The sequence below is a fragment of the Solanum lycopersicum genome, chromosome 7 (genome assembly GCF_036512215.1).
Source record: "Solanum lycopersicum chromosome 7, SLM_r2.1".
Lineage (NCBI taxonomy): Eukaryota > Viridiplantae > Streptophyta > Magnoliopsida > Solanales > Solanaceae > Solanum > Solanum lycopersicum.
In genome coordinates, this window is record NC_090806.1 from 35655763 (window position 1) to 35669636 (window position 13874).

Here is a 13874-nt window from a genome sequence, read left to right on the forward strand (position 1 = left end):
TTTTCCACTAAAATTAACCTAGACGAAGTAAGAATGATGTAAGTAGGTTGTTTGTGACCTCTGAGAGGTCAGCAACGGCAGTCTCTTCTGGGATCTAGACTTTGGTCGTGACATAATTAATTAAATTAGCAAGCCAATTGATTAAATTAAAGGGGTCAAACTGAAATTCTTACACTAACCTAGTACAACTCAAGAAACATCCTAGTACTTAACCTAGGATGGTCCAAAATGGTTAATTATGGTTCCAATGATTTAGGAGTACTTTAGTAATTACTCTAGGTTCCTTAATTAATTAAATTAGCCATTTAATTAATTAATTTAAAAGGGGCGAAATGAAATTCTTAGGAAATTTTTCAAATTTGACTAAGTGTTGTGTTTTCCTATTTCTAGTCAATCTAGGATGGTTTTTTAGTAATTAATTGAATTAGCAAGTTAATTAATTAAATTAAAGGGGTCAAACCAAAATTCTTACACTAACCTAGTACAACTGAAGAAATATCCTAATATTTAACCTAGTATGGTCAAAAAGAGTTAATTATGGTTCCAGTGATTTAGGAGTACTTTAGTTATTACCCTAGGTCCCTTAATTAATTAAATTAGACATTGAAATAATTAATTGAAAAGGGGCAAAACGAAATGCTTAGGCAAAATTTCAAATTTGACTAAGTGTTGTGTTTGCCTATTTCTAGTCAATCTCGGAGGGGCTTTTTAGCAATTTATTTATTTATTTATTTATTCAATTAACTTATTAAGCCTTATTTGAATGAGTCAAGATCAGTTCCTAAACCTATAAACTTATGATCAAACACTTATAAAAGTCGACGCTAAAGCGCTAAACAAAAAGGCAGAAGGTTCATCGACATTCTTAGGTGAATTGAAGATGTTTTTCAAGGTTTCGTTCAAGGTGGTATTTGTAGATTAAGTTCTAAATAAGGTATGTTTTTTTGTCCTCGAATTCTTTCTCCAAGAGTATTTTCCATATACTTGAATCTATGAATCTCGAAACTAGGGTTGTTTCCAATGTTTTTGTTGAATGTCCTTCCTCCCTAGTATCCTTGTTTCCATTTCCAATGAGTATATAGATGTAGTCTTGATCATGTTGTTGGTATGTGGGCTGGCTGATATTAATGTATAGGGATCTTTATTTGTAAATGTAGAATGAACCTATAAGTTATACTCATATGATTTTAAGTGTTAATTACATGAAATAAAGAATGATGCTACATTAACTTGCATCCGAAAATGCTAGTCTTGATGTGTTACTGTGATGGTGTGTATATCTACTGTGAAACGTGACTTAATGAAGATGATATGTTCATTAGAGTATTCATATGAGGCTGTTCGAAATGGCTAATAATGTTATGCCTAAGCTATCATATAATATTGACTAATAATCATTTCATTATTTTATACTTGAATTAATGTTTCGCTTATGCCAATAAAATGGCTAACAATACATTGTTCAATAAATTGAAGGGAATTGGATTATAATGTTATCTTTAAATAATTATAAGATTGGCTAATGGATAATGTATAACAAATTAAACAAGAATGAATGTAACTTTGGCTTGTCGTAATAAATTGGCTATGAAGTCCTCTTTAAATTTTTTAGGTCAATTCCAATTTTATGCCAATCACATATAACCAGAATATTGGAATTAAAACTTAAGCACATATAAGATAATTCAATTAATCCATATCCAAGAGTATGTCAATCATTGGGACAAGTCCCAACATGCCCTAACCAAATGAAATATGAACATAAGTATTCCATTGAACGAAGTTCTCAACGTCCGTAAATGATGATATGAAGCTACCAAATGAATGTAAACAAGTAAAGTGAGTATTAACATAATTAAAAAGTATCTAAGTTAAAAAAGAGACCAGAATGAGGCGTTAAAGGAAGTGAGATAAGTCTCACTTACACCTAAGATACTATGTTAAGTTACTCACGAAGAGAGGTGTTAGAATTTGTGAGACAAGTCTCATTAACACCAAAGATTTTATGTAAGCATAAATTCACATTTCATCAATGTAAATAAAGGGATGACAAGTCATCGATAGAGTAAGTAAACATCAATCTAGAAGCAAGTTCCCTTAATGTTTTAGTCAACTCTAAAAGATAAGAAGATAAAAGAAAGTGAGCAAAGCACCGATAGACTATCTATGAGCTTGTTCTTACACGTGTAAGTATCTTGAGATAAGGATCCACCACAGTTGATAACAGTTTCTCAATATCTACTAGTTTTTGAACAATGTCTAGCCAACATGGGAGCTAGGCTGTAGATTCCACCTAAGAGAGTTATATATGTTTGGGTCTCAACTTGGCCAGTGAGATCACCTCTTTTCATGTGGGTAAGACACCGGATTTCATGTTTATCTCACATGATATATGTCGGTTAATGGTCAAAAGGATGTTCTTGGTTCAATTTAGTCATGAGACACCCCTTTTCTGTGTGGGGTAAACACTTGACAGGGATTCACTTTAGCTGGTGAATCACCCTTATTTGTGTGGGGAAGGCACCGGATTTCATGTTAACTTGCATGATCTAGGTTTCACTTTGATCAATGAATCACCTCTTATGGGTGTGGGAAAGACGATGTATTTCATGTAACTTCAAATGATCTTAATGCTATGGACTTCACTAAGGAAATAACAAGAAAGAAGAGATGTAAGATCAAGACGAACTAAAACAGTAAGAGTTATGAATGTCAATGGTGCTAACAATGAAGTTTTCAATAAGTAAAGAGTATAGCCAAGAATGATCCTCAAGTTATGAAGATAATCAAGCCAAATGAGATTTACATATAATGACTTTACATAATTTGCAAAAGATCATATACAAGTGATATTGGCTTATAATGACTTCTTATATTAGGCCAATAATACAATACTAGGAATAGTAACTAAAGATGGTTAATGAAGATTCCATGGCCCAAATTGTAGTTAAATCATTTCCTTAATCTCTTGAATTACTTACTTGATTCTTTATAGGTATAGGAATATAATGAATCATTGAACATGTAAGTAAAACATAGGATCAAAGGATATTTTTGAAATAGACAACAATAAGAAGAAAAAACACAAAAATAAAGTAAGTATGGGAAAAAGGGGCTCTCGTGTTTAGAGGCATCAAAATCCAAAATTTTCGCTCGAGTTGTTCTAAAATTATGTTGATGATTCTAAGGTCTTGTATTCATATAGAAAATTATTTGTGTGCTTTGAATGAATTAAAATACGTCATATTTGTACCACAATTCACAAATAACGAATTAGGAAAGTCTAGTGATGTCACTTTCCAAAAATGGCATGTTGTTATAGGAAGAGCTTTCCTTGATCATGTATAGTCCTTATGTGTATGTGTTCATACACCCATAATCATCACAAGTTTGTACTAAACCTTTACTATTATTATCTTTTTAGATGCAGGTTAGGGAGAAGGTTGAGGACTCATTGAAGCTGTTTGGCTCATTGTTCTCCGGACTTTGGTAGGTCCTCTTGATGTTCGAGGAGATACAATTATTCATCTACCCTACTGCTTTAGATCCTAATGTATTTTTGTTAGAAAATATTATATTGAATGAATGCACTATTTTTTGTATCAACTCTACAAGCGCACTATCAATTAGATACACAGTCCAGATGACCTAAGTTAGGTACCAAAGTGGAAAATGTCACATAGAGGAAGGTTCCAAAAAAAGGACAAAGAAAAGCTAGAACAAATAAAATGAATAAATCTCCAATAAAAAGGACATGAAATGAGAAAATTCAAAAAAAAGAAGAGGGAAATAAATGAGGAGTAGCTTTAAAAAAAAGAGGTAAAATGCGAAAATGAAAACATTTGAGAGCATACTATAATTTTTAAGGAGAAAATAGTCATATTATCCAAAATGAATATCCTACCATCCCCTTAGCCTACATTACAAGCCAATGACAAGTCTTATTTGATATATTTTTTTGTATTCTCTCATTTATGGATACTTACATGATGGCCAAACATATGGTATTTCAACTTCATGCATTGAACATCTTTCAGAGTGTGAGTGATTTCTAATTTGTCATATGATAAGAACACTTCTATTATGTGTGAAGTAGGACTTCATTTGTTGTGAGATCACTTGGAAAATGAGGATATAAAGAATTTTATTTCTTAATTTAGGCAAGATAAATTTATTTTGTAAATGCATAAGTATGTTTGAGAGACCATTTGAAACTATAGAGATTACTCAATGTTGATCTTAAATTTTTCTAGAAGTAGTTGAAAGTGATTGATATGCATCATACTAATTGTTGGTACCGACTAAAGTCAAGAGATTGTAAAAATGAACACATTAATTTTCAAAAACAAAAATCCTCAAGAAAAAGAAAAATAATTGTTGATTCATATGAACTACATTTGCCCGATATCTTCTAATCAATATAAATAGGAAGTCCTACAATTGGCTCAGTCTAAATAAATATATTTTATATCTTTGAGAGAACAAAATTGTCTTTTGTAAAAAAAAAATTAAAAAATCTTAATTTCTCAATTTAAAATTGGGTTAAAAAAATCACCCACATTACTAGGGAGCAACCACCTAGATGTAGGACATAGTACAAAAAGGACACTAGAACAATGGGACGTAGTATAGCAACAACCCTCACAAAAAATGGAACATAGTATTGCAAGGACCATTCGGAAAAATGGATCATAGCATAGCAAGGACTCTCTGAACAATGGGACATTGTATAGAATGGACCGTCACAAAGGATGCGATGTTTTGTAGAAAGGACCCTCCTGAACAATAGGACGTAGTATAACAAGGACCCTCGTGAACAGTGGGACGTAGTATAAGAAGGGCCCTCCTTAACAATAGGATGTAATGCAAGGAACCTCCTCAACAACGAGATGTAATATATCAATGACCCACCTAAACAACGGGGCATAATATAGCAAGGACCCTCATGAACAATGGGATGTAGTATAACAAGGACCTTCCTTAACAAGGCAAAGTAGTATAACAAGGACCCTCATAAAATATGAGATGTCGTATAGCACGGAACTTCCTGATAAATTAGCATAGTATAGGAAGGACCCTCCTAAACTGTAACATCTCGTAAGTCGTAATAGGCAAGAGTAAACTTAAAAAACTAAAATTTATCAGTTTTGGAAAGAAAAAGCAAAATCTAGATTATATCCTAAGTTTAGAAAACTGATTTTTGGCCATAATTTCTAGCTCAGGATGAGTTATAGTAAGTTCTTTATATGTTTGGAAAGACCTTGATCTGAGTTTGAATAATTTCAATATCGTATGACGGCGATATGCCTTTCAGAAGTTGTGTTGTTAAAGTGAGGAACGTCCAATTCTTGATTTTAGTAAGGTAAAACTTGTCTTTTCACCCATCTATTTCATGATCCATTTTAAGGGTTTATTTGGGGTTAAAATAAGTTGTAATTCAGCATATAAAGGTTATTTATGCTTCGGGCTTGAAGAAAAGAAAAGATAAGCAGGAAAAATGGAGAAAAGATCATAAACTCATCAAGAACGTCAAGATCTTCGAGTGGAATTCATCGGGGTGATCCCGATTTAGGTGTATGAGATCTTTCTGTGTTGGGTTAGTTCACCCGCAAACCAACTTTTTTAATTCAGAATATTTTGAGTACTTTGAATGATGAAAAGTTATGTTATTGAACAACATTGTTGAAATCGTGTTGATTGAGTCGTTACATGCCTTTAGTTGATTTGATTCGTCTTTTTGGGTCTAATATATTAGGTATTGTGGTAATTAGTGGTCCTAAGTTATTAGAGAAATATCCATGGAAGTTTAGAAGGTTTAGGGATGAAAATTGGAGAGGAAAAGTCGAACTTTGAATTAGAGATGAAAATTGGAGAAGAAAAGTCAAACTTCCCATCTGACAGGCCTTGGGGGCCACACCTTCCATAGCCCCTCAGGACACGCTCATTCTGACAAGACCTCACGCCGTGCGAACCAGATCTTCTCAGGAAAACCTCTGTCTGTCAAGCTTTGTAACTTCACGCCTCTCAGATTAGCAAGGAAACTTGGAGACCCCATTCTTTCCCCATCTTTTTGTACTAGTTCCTACGTGATATACCACATTCTTTTAGTTTTTCCCAAAACTATGAGGTACATATAAACATCATGAAATCATCCATAAAAATGATTTCATGCACCTTGTCTCCATAATCCAATAAAGTAAAGTTATGATCAAAGTCAAAAAAGATTTAAAAAAAAGTCAAAGTAAGCTCCCAAAAGTTTTCAAGAGTCTTATACAAACATTTTAACTTTTTTTTAAGGCGTAAGCTACAAGTTTATCAAAGAGTAATGAGTTGAGTAAAGTTCTCAAAAGTTATAAGGAAACTAATGATTCCCAAAGAATTAAGTTACAATTTGAGCAAAGAGTGTAAAGAGTTGAGTTTCTTTCTCAAAAGTTATAAGGGAACTAATTATTCCCTAAGAGTACAAATGTGTTTACATTTTGAGCAAGAAAGGAAGCTAGACTTGCAACACAACCTTTAAAAGCTAAGTGTGAGAAAATTACCTAAAAACAAAGAAGAAGTTGTTTTTAAAACATATTACCTAAGTATTTTCATAGTAGTATTGAGCAACGATATAGGACGTGAGTTCATATTAACTCAAACCCCCATAAAACATGAAGCCGACATGGAAAGATGAAGGATCATACTTTTTAGAAGAGTCTTTAGTTGTTTTTATTATAAATTAGTAGATCTACTTAGTAGTTCAGGTTCTATACTACGGGTAAGGTATAGGGCGGTCCTCTTGAAACGTGAGGAAAGACGTTGTACAATCTCTTAGGCTCATACTAATGGTTGTCGGTAAGAGAATGTTACATAGAACTATATTATTTCATATATAAGTAAAGTTGAATTTGTTATTATATTTTCTTTAACAAACTAAATTGTTTTACTGTTTTAAGAAGATTTATATATATATATATATATATATATATATATATATATATATCACGTCCGTTTTAATCGTCTTACATATATACATTGAGTTTAGTATTAATTACTTGAGTAGAGCCTATGTAAGTTCATATTATTCTTTCCAAGATATAACTTGTAATTTAGAATTCCAACTCGCACACTCGTACATTAAATGTACTGATGCCAGTTGGCCTTTATCGTCTTATAATGTATGTGCACGTAACAAGGATCAACATTTTACAACACCTCGTTGATCATGCTGAGCATTGGTAGTTAGTTGTGAGCCTCTTTTCATTTTAGAAGACATTGTTATACGCTTTCTAGTAATTGATTTATAGGATATTGTGGGTTTGTCCCAACATCCTTTTTGATATTGTACAGGCTTCATAGATACTTAAATTGTTTTGAGTCTTTTATTTTTATATTTAAGATTACTTTTTTATGAGAAATAATTGCTAGTTTGGCAAAAATTATTATTTCATTCAGTTATATCACGAGACTGGTTTATTTGAGTTAAGTCTTCCGCAAAGTTAAGTAAGCCAGACCGAGAGTTCTCTCAAGACAATTAATGGTCAATGGGTGCCGCCCACATCCAGGGTATGGGCTTGAGGCGTGACAAACTTGATAGCATAGCACATAGTTCAAGATTCCTGGGGAGTCTATGATGTCATGTGTGTGGATTCTTAGTCATCGGTGTGAAGCACACCACATCTATTACAAAAAGTCTACAATTTTTAGGAATTCCTCACATTTTTCATATTCCTTTTTGTTCATTAGAGTTTATATTTTAAAGTCTGTATCTTAATTGTGCTTATGCATTTATCAAAAAACTATGCCTCCACGAAGAACAGCACGAGGTTTCCTAGCTAGGATAAATGTTGAACTTCAAGAACAAGAGTTACCCAATTCACCTGAGTGCAACCTCAAGGGGAAGTTAGTAATCCTGAGTTTCGGGAGGCTATTAGGATGCTGAGTCACATTATGACTGACATGGTTGGTCTAAAGAGAGATTCTTGACAAGTAGAGGTTGAAACCTCAAGGATTCTTGAGTTTCTTAGAATTAATCCTCCCAGTTTCACTAGTTCGAGCACTATTGAGGATCTGGAAAACATTGTAAGAAAATTGAAGAAGGTATTCAATTTGATGCATGTCATTGGTGTTAAGAGAGTTGACCTAGCTGCATACCAACTGAAAAATATGGCTCGGATTTGGTTTGACTTGTGGAAGCTGAATCGCATAGATGATAATGCACCACATCGGAATTTGGATTGTTTCAAAGAGGCTTTCATGGTTCGTCTCTTTCCACGATAACTGAAAGAAACCAAGGTGTGAGAGTTCCTTAGAATGCACCATATCCGAATTGGACTTGTTTCATAGAGGATTTTTGGGGCGTTTCTTTCCCTGAGAATTCAAAGAAGACAAGGTACAAGAGTTCCTTACTCTAAAACAGGTATCTTGGAGTATTCATGAGTATGGATTGATGTTAACCTAACTGTCTCACAATTGATCCTGAGTTGGTAAAGGATATAAGGTGGTGAATAAGTTTGTTTGTCACTTTGTTGGGTCATGCATCTAGGAAAGAGGGTATAGCTGCAATGTTGATCGGTGACATAGACATATGCAGATTGATGGTCTATGTGCATCATGTTAAAAAAGTGAACTTTGGGAAGCAGAAAGGTGGTTTATCTGTCAATATTTTGGGCATGCACATCATCTTTTAGAGCATACGCGCCCAGAAAAAGAGGTGAGTATAATGACCAGAATTCGCGTAACTTCAAGGCTAGACAAGCCGAGTCCCAAGGTATTATGGCAAAAGGAGGTAGTTGGACTCCTGCATGTTGTAGGTGTAGTAAAAACCATACAAGTAAGTGTAGTGATGGTCAGTCAGGTTGCTTCAAGTGCGGTCAAGAGGGTCACATTATGAAAGAGTGTACTAAAAATAAATATGGTGGTGGAAAAAAGGTCAATACAGATAATATTCATCAGCTGCTCATCCAGAAAGGGATGCACCTAGAGTAGCTACTTCCAGCATTGGCGGAGGAGTAAATTGCCTCTATGCAATCACTAGACGCCAAGAGCAAGAGAACTCGCGACATATTGTCACAAATATTATCAAAGTCTTTGATTTTGATGTTAATGCTTTGTTAGACTCAAAAGAGAGTTTATCTTTTGTAACTCATTATGTTGTTAACAAGTTTGAGATTCTTCCTGAGAAACTTTATGTGTTACTACCTCTATTGGATAGTCTATTCTAGCATAAAGAGTGTATCATGATTGTCCTATTTCTATCAATCACAAGAAAACTATGGCTAATCTAGTATTGTTAGCGATGATAGATATTGATGTCATTCTAGGTATGGACTGGCTTCATGTCTGTTATGCATCAATAGATTGTATAACTCGAGTTTTAAAGTTTCACATTCGTAATGAGCCAGTGATGGAGTAGAGAAGTAATTTAGTGGTGCCTAAGGGTCATTTTATTTCATACCTTAAGGCGAGAGAAAGTTAGTTTCAACAGGATGTATCTATCACATAGTCTAACATAATGACTCAAGTGCTGAAGTGCCCTCCCTTCAGTCAGTTCCTATGGTAAAAGAATTTCCAGAAGTATTTCCAGATTATCTACTTAGAGTCCCTCCTGAGATATAAATATACTTTGGCATAGATATCATTCCAAATACTCATCCTATCTCTACTCCGCAATATATAATGATAGCAACAAAGTTAAAAGAGTTGAAAATTATATAAAGGTCTTATCCAATAAATTGTCTCACCTTGGGGTGCTCAGGTCTTATTTGTAAAAAAGAAAGATGGTTCCCTAAGATGTGTTAGACTAAAGCCAATTGCATAAGGTTAACAGAAATAATAAGTATCCTCTCCTAAGGATAGATGATTTTTTTAACTAACTTTAGGGTGCCACCTGTTTCTCAAAAATTAATCTCATATAAGGTTACCATCAGTTGAAAGTTAGGGAATGTGATATTCCAAAGACAGCTTTTAGAACCAGTTATGGACATTATGAGTTTTTGGTCATGTATTTTGGTGTGCCTAATGTGCCAGCAACATTCATGGATCTCATGAATAATGTTTTCACACCTTATTTTTATATGTTCTTTTATCGTCTTCATCGATGATATACTAATCTATTCATGGAATGAAGAAAATCATGCTAGTCATCTGATATACCGTGGTTTCACGATATTTTTAATTTTTTTACTTAAGTTTAGTGTGTGTCGAAAAGACTTTTTGTATTGATTTTTATGTAAGTTTCTCTTTATTTGCAGGAAATCTGTCTAAAGATGAACACAGAAGTTTTTGAGCAAGAAATGCAGAAAAGTTACCACCTACGGAGCTTGTGACGGTCCATAGGTGGCATCGTAGTGATGCTGCTGAAGGAAGATGGGGAAGTCTGACCTAAGTGTCAAATTATGAAATTCATGAGCATGACGGTCCGTCCTGCTGGTTCGTCGTGATGATCAGAGAGTAGTCCTAGTACCCAAATTCCAAGAAGTTTTAGTGTTATTGAACGGAGACCCTCCATGGACCGTCTTGCTTGAAATGGTCCGTCATACCTGTTCGTCGAGGGTAATTAAGAAAGCAGCAAAAGGATTTGTAAAGTATAGGATCACGGAGGCCACAACGGCTAATCATGACCACAACGACCCGTCATGAGGTCCGTCGATTCGTATGCGTCTTGACAGATTTTCAGCAATTAGGTTTTTATTTTTTTTATAAATAGTTGGAAAAACCTAGTTTTTGGGGTTATGCTCTTTGTTATTAGACTTTTTGATTTTTGCACTTTTGGAGAATCTTCTGTCCTTGAATAAATTCAGTAATTGAGACACTTCTTTTGAAATTCATTGTTGGTGCGTTTATTGATTAATCAAATGAACTTCTGGATTTTGTTCTTTCTCATTGAAGTAAGTGCATGAATTCTTATATTACATATATGAATATTGTGATTATGACTATGGGTAACTAAACTCCATAACTAGGGTTGTGGGAACTATGGGCGAATAATGAGGTAAAACCTAACTAAAATAACAATTCTAAAATAGTGTCTTCCATGTATTGATAATTCTTTTGTTTAGAAGTCGTCTTAAACTATGGACAACATTAGAACTCTCCTTAATGCTACTTGCCGAACCAAGGAGGTAGTTAATAGGAAAAGAATTATCAACATAGATTTAAAGTATTCTATCTAATAAGCTAGTGTTGATTGGTACAAGGTAATAACTTATTCAAATATCGAATACAATGCTTAACATAAGGTAAAGGTAAGGGTTAGTATAGAAACATACGTAGCCAGATCAAGGTGCGAAGTGAAATTTTCTAGATGCCGGACCAAGTATTTAGAAATACATAACTTATCACTTTACATGTTGGATACTAGGAAAGAATTGTTATAGTTAGAATTATCAAGTTAGGAACCTGTGGGGAACACTTAAACCATTGTTACTTTGATTAATTGATTAAACTCCAAGGTTTGAATTTGTTAGTTGTTACTTTAATTTAGCTAGTTATTTTCATTAAGTTAGAAATAACCCCCCCTTTTTATTGTCTTTTGTTTTCTACAGAAATCATTGATTAAATAATAGTAATAATTGATTAAGGTTTAGTCTGAACTATTTTCCTCGTGGGAATGATCCCAACCTCATTAGTTGGGTTCTTTACTTGATACTACCGTTTTACTTCTTATTTGAGAAGTAAGTTTGAGCGTATCAAATTTTTGTGCCGCTGCCGGGGAAAGTAGCTTTTAGATTAACTTAAACTTATTACTATAGTTTAGTCGATATTTACTTAATTTTACTTTGTTTATTGTTTTTGATTCTTGAAGAACTATCTTCCTTGTATGCCAAATACACGGAGCGGAAGAGAACCCTTGTTTCCCTAGGATCACGAATTAAAGCGTAAACTACGCAACCTGAATAGAAACTTGGGTATTAATAATGATGATCCAAACAAGAACATCCCAGCTTCGCTAGATTTTCATGGTCAGTTATTACCCGATGATCTGGGTGAAAATCAACAAAGGGGACAGAAGCCCACTCCACGCCCTCAAGAATACTACAGAGGCTATGATAACATTGCAGATTCTGATGGGCCACTTGTCTTGCCCCCTCTACCATCAGGGCTAGCTTTTGAGGACACACATGCCCATATATCTAAGGTAAGGCAGTGTGTAAAAGTTGTGTAGAGACCTGATTTGGATTTGGATGTAATAGGGCTAAGAGTATTTCCCCTCTCAGTGACAGAAGAGGCTGCTATTTGGTTCACTGAGCTCCCTTGTAACTCAATTTTCACTTGGAACCAACTAAGCGACATTGTCTTAGCAGGTTACTACCCGGTCTCCAAGAAACAACTTTGTGGCACTACCAGGAGAGTCATTTACTAGTTGTTGGGATAGATTCCCCTCATTCTTGAGAAGCGTCCCCAATCACCGCATAGATGATGATTCACTAAAGGAGTACTTCTATAGGGTAAAAGATGATATTAATAAAGCAGTATTGGATACTATAGAGGGTGGTTCTTATGAGGAGTGTCCTTATGTTGAGATTGCTGGAAAGTTAGAGAAAATCTCCAGGAATAATAAAGCATGTAGTACTAGGAAGTCAGCTACCGGGAGAAATACCTTCACACTGCTATCCACTCACAACCCAGCCACAAATGAGATTCTTGAAGAGATGGCTCGGATAAGAACGGAGCTTGGGTTGGTATTAAAACATGTCACTAGGGTGCAGAAAAGATAAATGGAGTTAACTACTTTTCTAAACCACCACCACCAAATGATGAATGTTATTATATGGAGAGTTCCACTGCGGTAAATGAGCAGATGGGGAGTTTTCGACCGAGTGACCAAGTCTCAAATCAGGAGAATTGGCACCAAGATCAAGGAAACGAAGGTCGAATCTATGGTAACTACAACCGTGAGGGTCATTATGTCTGAGATAGAAACTACGACAACAACTTCAACAGGGGTAACTATGGTAAGAGAAATGATAGAAATGGGCCCTACATCCCTCATAAAAAATTGTGAAGTTACTCCAATGGATGATGGAGATAGTATGGCGGGAGTTGAGGATATGTTGCACAAAATAATAAGGAGGTTCGATGCTAGTGATGAGCACATTAAATAGTTAAGGAGTGATTTAGCAGGTATTAGGCAAAAAGTTGACACACATGCAATATCGATTGAGCAGCTTGAGTTTCAAATGACCCAATAATATGCGACTATGAACACACGGTAATCGGGCACTCTTCCTAGCAATACTGTCCAAAATCCAAAAAATGATGGACAATGTATGGCAATCACTACCCGGGATAGTAAGCAAACCATTGACCCACCTATGTCGTCTACTAAGGAAAAGATGATAAAACATAATGATAAAGTGGTAGAGGTTAGTGGTAAAGTAGAAGATAACATGGGGAAAGATGCTGATGTGACTACAAAGGTAACTCCCATGCCTAGACCCCCTTTTTATATAAAGATTAGTGAAAAAGACTGAGGATGGTAAGTATCGACGTTTTATAACAATGTTGAAGTCATTTTCTATCAATGTCCCTTTGGTAGAAGCTCTAGAACAAATGCCCGGTTATGCCAAATTTGTGAAAGATTTGGTTACAAAGAAAAGATCGGTCACTTTCGAGGATGATGATAGAATGCATTATTATAGTGCTATTGCTACAAGATCTCTAGCACAAAAGAAAGAAGATCTGGGTGCGTTCACTATTTCTTGTACAATCAGGTCATTACATTTTGCGAAAGCATTATGTGATATGGGGGAAAGCATAAATATTATGCCCCTCTCAATTTACAAGAAGTTTGATTTCGGTAATCCAAAGCCCATTGCAATGTGGCTAGTGATGGCCGATAGAACAGTAAAAAAATCCCATAGGGATACTCCATGATGTGCTATTAAAGG